This window comes from Sciurus vulgaris (genome assembly GCF_902686455.1).
Source record: "Sciurus vulgaris genome assembly, chromosome: 10".
Lineage (NCBI taxonomy): Eukaryota > Metazoa > Chordata > Mammalia > Rodentia > Sciuridae > Sciurus > Sciurus vulgaris.
Genome location: NC_136470.1, coordinates 28,998,890 through 29,008,560, shown reverse-complemented (window position 1 = coordinate 29,008,560; position 9,671 = coordinate 28,998,890). Strand labels below are relative to the sequence as shown.

Here is a 9,671-nt window from a genome sequence, read left to right as displayed (position 1 = left end):
TGTCTAGAGTGAACACCTCTTATTGATCACTTACTCTGTGCCAGCTACTGTGCTCCTCAGGTGAAACACTTCATCACTTTTTAGTCTCACCTACTGGAGAAGAGGTAATGAATGGTTTTCTCATATTGTAAGAGAAAAAGAAGAGCTTAAAGAGTTTAGGGAACTTGTGTAAGATCACATATCTGGTAAATTTCAAAGCTGGGATTTTTACATTTGTTGACCTGCAAAATTCTGTATTTCTGCTTACTATGTGATATTATTTTTCAATTATTTTTATAATTCTTGTAGAAGTTATACTTGATGTTTATACTATAGAATTTAATCACACGATTTCTTATGTTATTCTCTAGATATTTGGGTAGGGTGTGTGTGTGTGTGTGTGTGTGTGTGTGTGTGTGTGTATGTGTTTGGGTGAACATCGGTCATTCATTGACCCTAAAATCAGTATGTAGAAGGAGGAAAAAGAGAAAGAGGGGAAGGAAAAGGAAAGGAAAGGAGGAAACACATCTAATCATCCTGACTATTAGAAACAGGTGTACTAAAAAGGCCCCAGGTTGTAGACACGAACGTGAAACTACACAAGGAAAGATCAAGGTGTGAGCAGCCTCTTTTACTTTTATTTTTATTTATTTATTTATTTAGGCACTGTGGATTGAATCCAAGAGTGCTTTACCATGACCTACTTCCCTAGCCCTTTTAAATTTTTGTTTTGAGACAGGGTCTTTCTAAGTTGTTGAGGCTGACCTTGAACTTGAGATCCTTCAGCCTCAACCTCCCCAGTTGCTGGGATTACAAGCATGCACACTGTGCCTGCTTCAATCAGTCCTTTTTTTTTTTTTTTTAATGGGCTTTTGGATTTTTATTTTTTTATTTTTGGTAAGCATAATAAGAAACTTAGCAAAACTAAAATTATTGTTCATTACAATCCAAAGTCAATTTTCATATTACCAGTGACTTGACTTTATAAAGTCCCTGGAAAGAGAACCCTGAGATTATTCTGTATCCTGCCATTGTATTAGTTTATTAAAACAGATTAGAATGAATGCCTTAAACTAATATAATGGCAGTCTTTTTTTAATGTCACAAATCTCAGCAGAATGTGATTTGGAACTCACCACTACAGTAGTGACTTCTTGATTTTGTTGCTTCCTGGTTGTGGCAGAAGCAACAGCTCTCTTGGCTGACTGGTTTTGTAGTGTGCTGGTAGTAATTTCTACAAGCTGAGAGTTACAAAGATTTTGAGCTCTGAGTAACCTAAAAAAACTTGTGTATATTTCATTTTGCTTAAATTAACTAGGATTTGATTATCTACAAATAATCCTGATCAACATTTACATTAGTTTAAATTTCTGAACCAGTTATTTTTTCCTACACAACACATTACTCCAAAATTTAGTGATTGAAAGTAAAACCCACTTCTTATCTCACAGTTTCTGTGACTAAATCATCTAACCCATTTCTCTGTTTTGTAGTCTCTCAAAAGTTTGCAAGAAGTTGTTGGCCCAAGGACTGAGGTCACCTTCATAGGTTCAGCTGGGGAAAGGGTCTTTTTTCCAGGTTCAGTCAGTGATTGTCAAGAACATTCAATCTTCGGAAGGCTGTGGAATTGAAGGCCTCATTTTCTTACTGGTTGTTCCTTGCCACATGGGACTCCTCTATATGGGACCTTGCTTCAGAGTAACATGCAAGTCAAGAAGGCGATAATGATGATCTCACAGCAAGGCTTTTGTAACCTACTTATGGAAGTCGCTCTTGTCACCTTTGCCATATTCAATTAGAATTAAGTCACATAGAAAAGTGAAGATCACACAAGAACACAGGTGCAGAAAGCAGATATGATGGTTATTTTTGTGTGTCAACGTGTATAAGTCACAGTGTGAAAATATGTAGTAAAGCAGCATTCTATAATGTTGTCGTGAAAGCATTTTCTAGATGAGCTTGACATTTCGATCAGTAGACTTTAAGTAAATCACTCTCCATAATGTGAGTGGGCCTCAATTAATCAGTTTAAGTCTTTATGATAAGAACACCTCCACCCTACCCCTACCCAAAGAACAGGGAATCTGCCTCCAGACTGCCCTCAAATTCCAGTTTCAGCATAAACTCTTCCCTCGGTTTGTAGCCCGCTGTACTGTTTGATAAAGTTTGGAGTGTTAGCCTACACAATCACATGAGCCAATTCCTTAAATCTCTCTCTCTCCCTCTCGCTCTCCCTCCCTCTCTCTAATACAGAGGAGTTCATTTGAGCCCAACTTAGAATTCCGGCTGCAATTCAGAAAGGAAAACAATAATGTTTAATGTTAAACAGTTCTTCCCTCTTCCAAGAAAAAAGAAACTTTAAATGTATTCATGGAACCATTTTAGAGCAGTAAAAGGCCTTAGAGAGCACCTAATCTAATCTTTTTATTTTATGGAGGTGGAAACTGAGTTCCAGATTGGATAATGACTTCTTCAATGCTATTTAGGAACCAAGCCAGGGTGAGAACTGAGTTTTCTTTCTTAATGCTTTTACTATTGTCCCATGAATTATCCTAAGCTGAAGCTGAGAATTGCACCTGGTGGCCTTGAGACTGATTATAGTGATGGAAAGCCTTCATGGGCAAAGGAAGCAGGCGGGTCATCCCTGGAGTTGCTTTTCCTGTCGTGGGTAATGGTTTTGTGTGGTGGCCCTGTCCTCCAACCCAGACCCTTTGATGATCAGTAGAGTGCATATCCAAGATGTCTGGCCGGGGTCACCAATGCTGCTACTGGCTATAGGATAGAGCAAAACTAACTGGCCATAAGAGGATTAAGCCCCTGACCTTGGCCTCATTAGTACTGAGTTCTAACCAATTGTTAGACACGCTTCACATTGTTTGTCCTTAAAACTGTGCTCTATTCTGCTATATTACCCTCTCATTAACAACTAGTAGCTAGGAACAATTTAATTGATTTCTCCCATGCTTTTCATGAGTGCAGAATGTTGATGAGTGGATATATAAAAAATTAAACTTTCATTCTTTAAAATATTTAAGTTTAAAAGTAAAAGAAAGCATCAAAATATGAAATAATAGGTGAGCAAATGTGCGCTATGATAGATTTCCTTGTTTATAACTATCTATGTGTGGTGGGGAATCTGAAGTTGAATTGTCAAACACCGCACTACACGGACCTTGAGGCAATTTGCAGAGATTAAAATCTCAGGTTTCCTAATGCACATCAACAATAAATCCTGTTGCTTCTTCTTGTCCAGACCAGTGAAAATCAATGCTTTTAGGTAAGGAGTGCTGATTACAAATTATTTTGAGAAATTATTTTAAAATGACATGAAGCTCAAGTGAGAGTTTGACTTAAAGTCATTTAATCAAGGATATTAAATTAAAAGATCACTCTGCCCCAATGTGATGGTTTGCAGAAGGAAGGGAAATGATCATTAACACACACTATGCCAGGTGCTTAACGTGTTATAACATTTGATCCTCCCTACAAACAAAGAGACAAATATTTTTATCCATATTTGATCGCTCAGAAAACTTAAGGTCAGAGAAGTTCAATAACATTCCCAAGGATACACAGTTCCCAGCCTGGGATCAAGAATAAAATGCAAGTCTATTAACTTCATTGCCCATCTCAAGATCTGTCTGCTATGTCCTCTAGATAACAGATTATATTTAGCATATATATTATACTGCAGAGGTTTTTTATTTTTTCTCTCATACTATCTTGCCCTCCTCCTCACTTTCATCTCCCCCAAAATTCTCCCATCAACATCTCTTCTAGTCTCTCTCACTCTTGTGTACATGTGTGTGCCCACACCATACACAAACACACTTGTGGCAGAGGTCAAATAATATGAGCAGTGGGGGAAGCCACAACTCCAGACTTGACTCCACCTGTCACTTCAAAAGAGTCACCAGCCTCAGCTTCCTCTCTGGTAAATGTGTGCTCTATATAATTTTGTTTCTTTCTAAATATATAACTAAATATTTCTTATCAAGTTAGTCATATTTTAATATCTATGTTCATTCTAAATATATGTAACTAAATCTTGTCATCAAGTATTTTTATTCTTTAATATTCAAACTGCCCTGAGTGAGGTGGAGAATTAATACTATCTAATTATCTGATGCTTCAATGATACCACCACCATCAAGTGCTCATGAGGGTATTGAGCTTTGTATATGTGACCAGTAAGATTTAGGAAATAAATTTTAATTTAATTTTGATTTGTAAACCAAAGGTGGATAAAAATAGACCTTTTTTATTGCTTCTCTGAGGCTGAACTCACTTTAATCACTGAAGTCCTAGCATATGAATTGAGATACACAAGAACATAATTAATTGTGTATTGAAATTATAATATTTTGGATCAGTTCATTTACATATAATTCATTTTTAAATTTACTTTATCTGTTTCTTTTAAAAATATTTTGGATTGTGACTACTAGAATGTCTAAAGTTAAATACATGGTCACTGTATTTTTAATGAACAGGAGTAGGTTCAGAGTGGGGTTGAGCTAGTTATTTGTATCTTTAGGTGATCCTTAAGTCCATCTGCTGTTGAAAACAACTACCAGAAGTTATAATAAATTCTTTCTGTGTACAAATCTTTTTTTTTTTTTTTTTTTTTTGTGGTGCTGGGGATCGAACCCAGGGCCTTGTGCTTATAAGGCAAGCACTCTACCGACTGAGCTATCTCCTCAGCCCCCTCTGTATACAAATCTTTTGAAATTTTTTCTAAAATATAATAGTATTAAATAGTCTTTCCTTTGCCATCATAACTGGGAGGGAAAAAAAATGACGTTTATATTTACTAAAGTTTTTCAAACCCCAAATGTTGGAGAATAGTTATCTCCAAGTCATTTTCAATGTGAACCTAAAACTGGGACCCTGAAGTGGAAATGACATTTACTTTCTGTAAAAGAGAAGAGCCACCTGCAGAAAGTCAGTCACTCTTTGTGCCTACGGCCGAGGTGTGACTCTGGCATGTTTTCCTCTGGCCTGTCTCCCAGATGCAGGAGCCACAGGCTGAAAAACACATTCCACAAGTTCCCGTGAAGCCTGTATAACAGATGTGACTTAAGTTTGGCAGAACATATGCATTTACAAGAAACCGAGAAGGTGGCATGGGGAAGTAGAGGTCACACCCAGCAACTATGTAAAAGAAATGACTGGACTGGCATTTTATTTGACCTATCTCAAATAGTATAATTCAACAATCAATATAAAACTATTATGATATTTCACACTCTTTTTATATGAAGTCTTTACAACATGGCCTTCTTTTTTACACTTAGTGCCATCTAGCCATTTTTCAAGTACGCAATTGCCACTGTGGCTGTATATTGAAGCTCTAGGGCAGAGATAGCAACCTTTTTCTGTGAAGAGTCGGACAAATATTTTAGGGTTGTCAGCTACAGATAGATTCTATTGCATTCTGTCGGCTCATTTATTTTTGTTTTTAAACAAACTTTTAAAAATGTAAAGGCCATTCTTAGCTCACAGACAGTACAAATTCAGGCTGCTCAGGCTGTAATTTGCAATCCTTGCTCTGGAGTGTGGAATATCGGTTCTTCTTGTGGTCCTCTAACTTATGTGCTAAATCCTTCCTGCTTCCATTAGCAAGAGCAGATTCCCTTCTCTGCAATTGTGCTTCACCAGACTGATACAGAGGCTCATTCTCCTCATTCTGCAGCAGAAGGAGACTGAGGTTGGGAGAATTCAAGTACATTTCCAAGGTCACGTATCTCATAAGTAGATAATTCATTTCTGTCCTCCCCCAAAACTCACACTTTAAGACCCTGCATCATTGACTCACCATTATTAATACTTTCATCAGCCAATCCCCAAAAATCGAAGACCGAATGTTTTCTCTGATAAGTGAATGATGATACATAAAGAGGATGGGAGGGTGGGGGGTAAGAGAAGGATGGAGGAACTTTGGATTGTGTGTAGGGAAATGAGAGGGGGGAAAGGAAAGATAGTGGACTGAGACAGACATCATTACCCTATGTACATGTATGATTACACAAATGGTGTGAATCTACATCTTGTACAACCACAGAAACGAAAAGTTGTACCCCATCTGTGTACAATGAATCAAAATGCAGTCTATAAAAAAATTTAAAAATTAAAAAATTAAAATAAAATAAAATAAAATGTGGCTAGTGTGAAAAATAAATGAATCTTCATTAATCATTTCGTATACAACTATTTATTAAATGACCACTATGTGCAAAATATAAATAAAAGAACATCGCTCCTGCCTCACATATAAACTCATTTTTTAATAAAAAGCTCAAATTTATCATCAATGTAATTTATGAGATATAAAATGAAGTTGAAAATTGATGATTATTTGCTTCCATCAATCAATATAGATGGCAAACCAGATATTTAAGGTTTGATCTAGTTAACCCCAAATTGGCAGAGATACAAAATTTTACGTTCTCACTCTTTTTCTAATTCAAGATATTTATTACCTCTGGACATAATTAGGAGATACTAAAGCATGTACAGGATCAAGCATGTACATTCAACTCTTAAAATAATATAATAAGAGAGCGGTCAGTCTTTAGGTTAGAATACTACTACGTTTTCTTTCAGCATTCAGTATAAATATATTTGTTGCATTTACATTTATATACATTATATGTAATATATATTTATTTATTGATTCACTCTATGGAAGTTTTTACCCCATTTTTAACAGCAGCCCTTCGAAACCCCTTGACTTTGCTAATAGACTATAAGTAGATGAGTTATTATTGTTTTTTAAAATTTAATAAAATACCATGTTTTAATTGATCTCTTCTGGACCAGTTCTAAATTACCATTCCCTCCTGGAACTACATTTAGTTACAAGCTGAATATTCATGATATTCCAGAATCATTTAAGCCTGTAAGTAAACTTCCTTTTTAAAATCTTTTTATTTATTTTAATTTGTTTTACATGACAGTAGAATGCATTTATATATTTCGATAGATCTCTCATTTTCTGATTATATATATTGTAGGATCACATCAGTGATGTATGTGGGGTAATAATGTCCGTTTCACTCTACTATCTTTCCTACCCCCATATTGCTTCCCCTCCCTTTACTCCCCTCTACCTAATCTAAAGTAACTCTGTTCTTCCTTACCCACCCCCAACCCCGGCCCCCACCCCAACCCAACCCCCACGGGCCATTGTGAATTATTATCCACATGTCAGAGAAAACAGTCAGCCTTTGGTTTTGGGGTTTGGTTTATTTTGCTTAAGCATGATATTCCAACTCTATCCATTTACTATGAAATGCCATAATTTCATTCTTCTTTAAAGCTGAGTAAGATTCCATTGTGTATATATGTGTGTATATGTGTGTATGTGTGTGAATGTGTGTGTGTGTACTCATTTTCTTTATCCATTCATCTGTTGAAGGATCTAGGTTGGTTCCCTATTTTAGCTATGGTGAATTGAGCTGCTATAAACATTGATGTGGCTGTATCACTGTCATATGCTGATTGTAAGTCCTTTGGGTTTAAACCAAGGAGTGGGATAGCATGGAACCCTCTTCATGCTTAAAATTGTTTTCCAAATAGTAAAATTCTTAATAAATATGTATGAATAAACTACCTCTTATAAGAAGCCAAAAAGTTCAGCATTCTTCTCTTATTTTGATTTTTCTTTTCAACTCATCTGGCCAATGACATTACTTTCAGTGTGAGTTGTAATTTCCACTATAAAAACTAGAAGTGCTGTCAGGTTAATTCTACAGATTTTGAAAGCACCTGTTCTCTCTGGGAAGGCTACAGATACATTTGGATCGAGGGCTAGGAACTCCAGGTAGAGCTCAATGCACATTAGGGGAGTTCTCACAGTATTTCTAGAGAACACAGCCAAAAATAATGAGTTTTTCTGATACTGTAAAGATTTGTCCAAAATACATTTCTCTTGAAATAAGGGAAAGAAAGAAAGAAAGAGAAGGGCAGAAATAAACACAAATACTAGGAATAAAAAAGAAATTCATGCTTCAGAGGCTCAGAGGGAAAATCAGTAAAACTCCAAACCATGGAGACTAAGAATGCAGATTCTTAAAATCTTTTCATTTCATTATTACAAGACTGACTTTATTTTATCCAAGCAGTGGAACTATTTTCATTGGTAATACAAAAATTATCAAATATAATTTAATAATCAGTATAATTCAACAATGAAATGGTGGAATCAATGGTCAGACTGACCTTCTGGTTTGTGTACATACATAAACACTCACATATACAGGAATACTCACATGTGTGCACACACATACATATACACATACACTTTTGTATATATACATAAAATTTTAATTAAATACTGAGACAGAAAGGGAGAGAGAGCTATAGCAATTTAAATCACTTTTTTATTATCACTTACTACTGTAAGATAAATGATTTTTGAAAAATAATTCTAGTTGACTAGTTGGCCATGAACTTGTTTATTTCTCATGCATACTTATTAAATTCACACATTTAAGGAAGTATCTTTAGGCTCTTCAGTCTATTCAATTTTTTCTCTTAATCACAGGGCAAAAAATGCTTATAAACATTCTGCGAGGTCAAATGAGGGCCTCTATGTAAATGATTTCTCTCTTACACATTAATATGTAAAATATACTTTTGCCTCCTTATATTCACATCTGTCAATACCAACATTGTATGGATATTGCAAAGGGTATAGAAGTGAGGAAAGAGTTTTTCACTGCATTGATTTTTTTTTTTTTTATTTCTGCTTTACTGAAACTAATTACTGAACTTGTTCACTAATAGCTTTGCTTTCTAGTTGGTCTATGCTTCTAAGAAGCAGAAATCTTCTGTGAGCCATAAAAATAAGCAGTTTTCAATGTAACCAAAGAACAAAATTGGTAGGTGTGAAGGCAGGTGTAAAACTCCAAAGGGATTTATTGTAACCCTTTCTCTAGAGTAAAAAAAAAATATATATATATATATATATATCTGAACTCGAATCCTTACACATCCTCTTTATAACTAGGCAAGTTACTTTTCTCAACATTTCTAAACCTCTCTAAAATTGTTGTGGGACTAAACATAAATATTTCATATATACACATCACTGAGTTTAGTGCCTTACAAAACCAAAGGCACTCCTCCTTAAATGATAGTTAGTTAATTATTTGTGATTTATTGGGGAAAAGGTTAGATTATAAGGGCAGAAGATGACATCTAAAAGTTCTCACTTGCCACAGATATTTTTAAAATATTTTTATTGTCCTTAGTCCCATGAACCAAAACAAGTTTGTTAGTATAGAATTATTTTGAATATAGAACAACTAAGAGTTCGAAAAGGACTATTCGAAATGGTCCTCGTTATTGCAGAGCTTAAGGACTTTGTATCTCTAGTCATTTTAATGATAATTTGCAAAAATTTTTGAATTTCCATTTTAGTAACATACTTTTTAAGTTGATAGTATGTGTTCGCAAATTCAAGAAATAGTTTAGTACAGTGGTTAGTTTGCAGGATTGGAAAACTGATCTGATATACTGAAGTCAGTGTTTGAAAAAATTAATAATTAAATATTAGATATTGCAATCCTGTAGCTGATCTTTGGAAGCTTGCAATTATCCATGATGGGCACATTTACACTGTGGAGTTGACACATTCTACAAATCCATGTCTCTCCTCCTCAAATACACACACACATACGCACACA

General features: G+C 35.2%; 1 protein-coding gene across 1 annotated transcript in view; it reads right to left on the bottom strand.

Annotated features, from left to right (window-relative positions):
• The window catches only part of SAMSN1 (SAM domain, SH3 domain and nuclear localization signals 1), a 341,315-nt gene that overhangs the window by 145,892 nt on the left and 185,752 nt on the right, over positions 1-9,671 (bottom strand). The gene's annotated exons all lie outside the window — the stretch shown is intronic.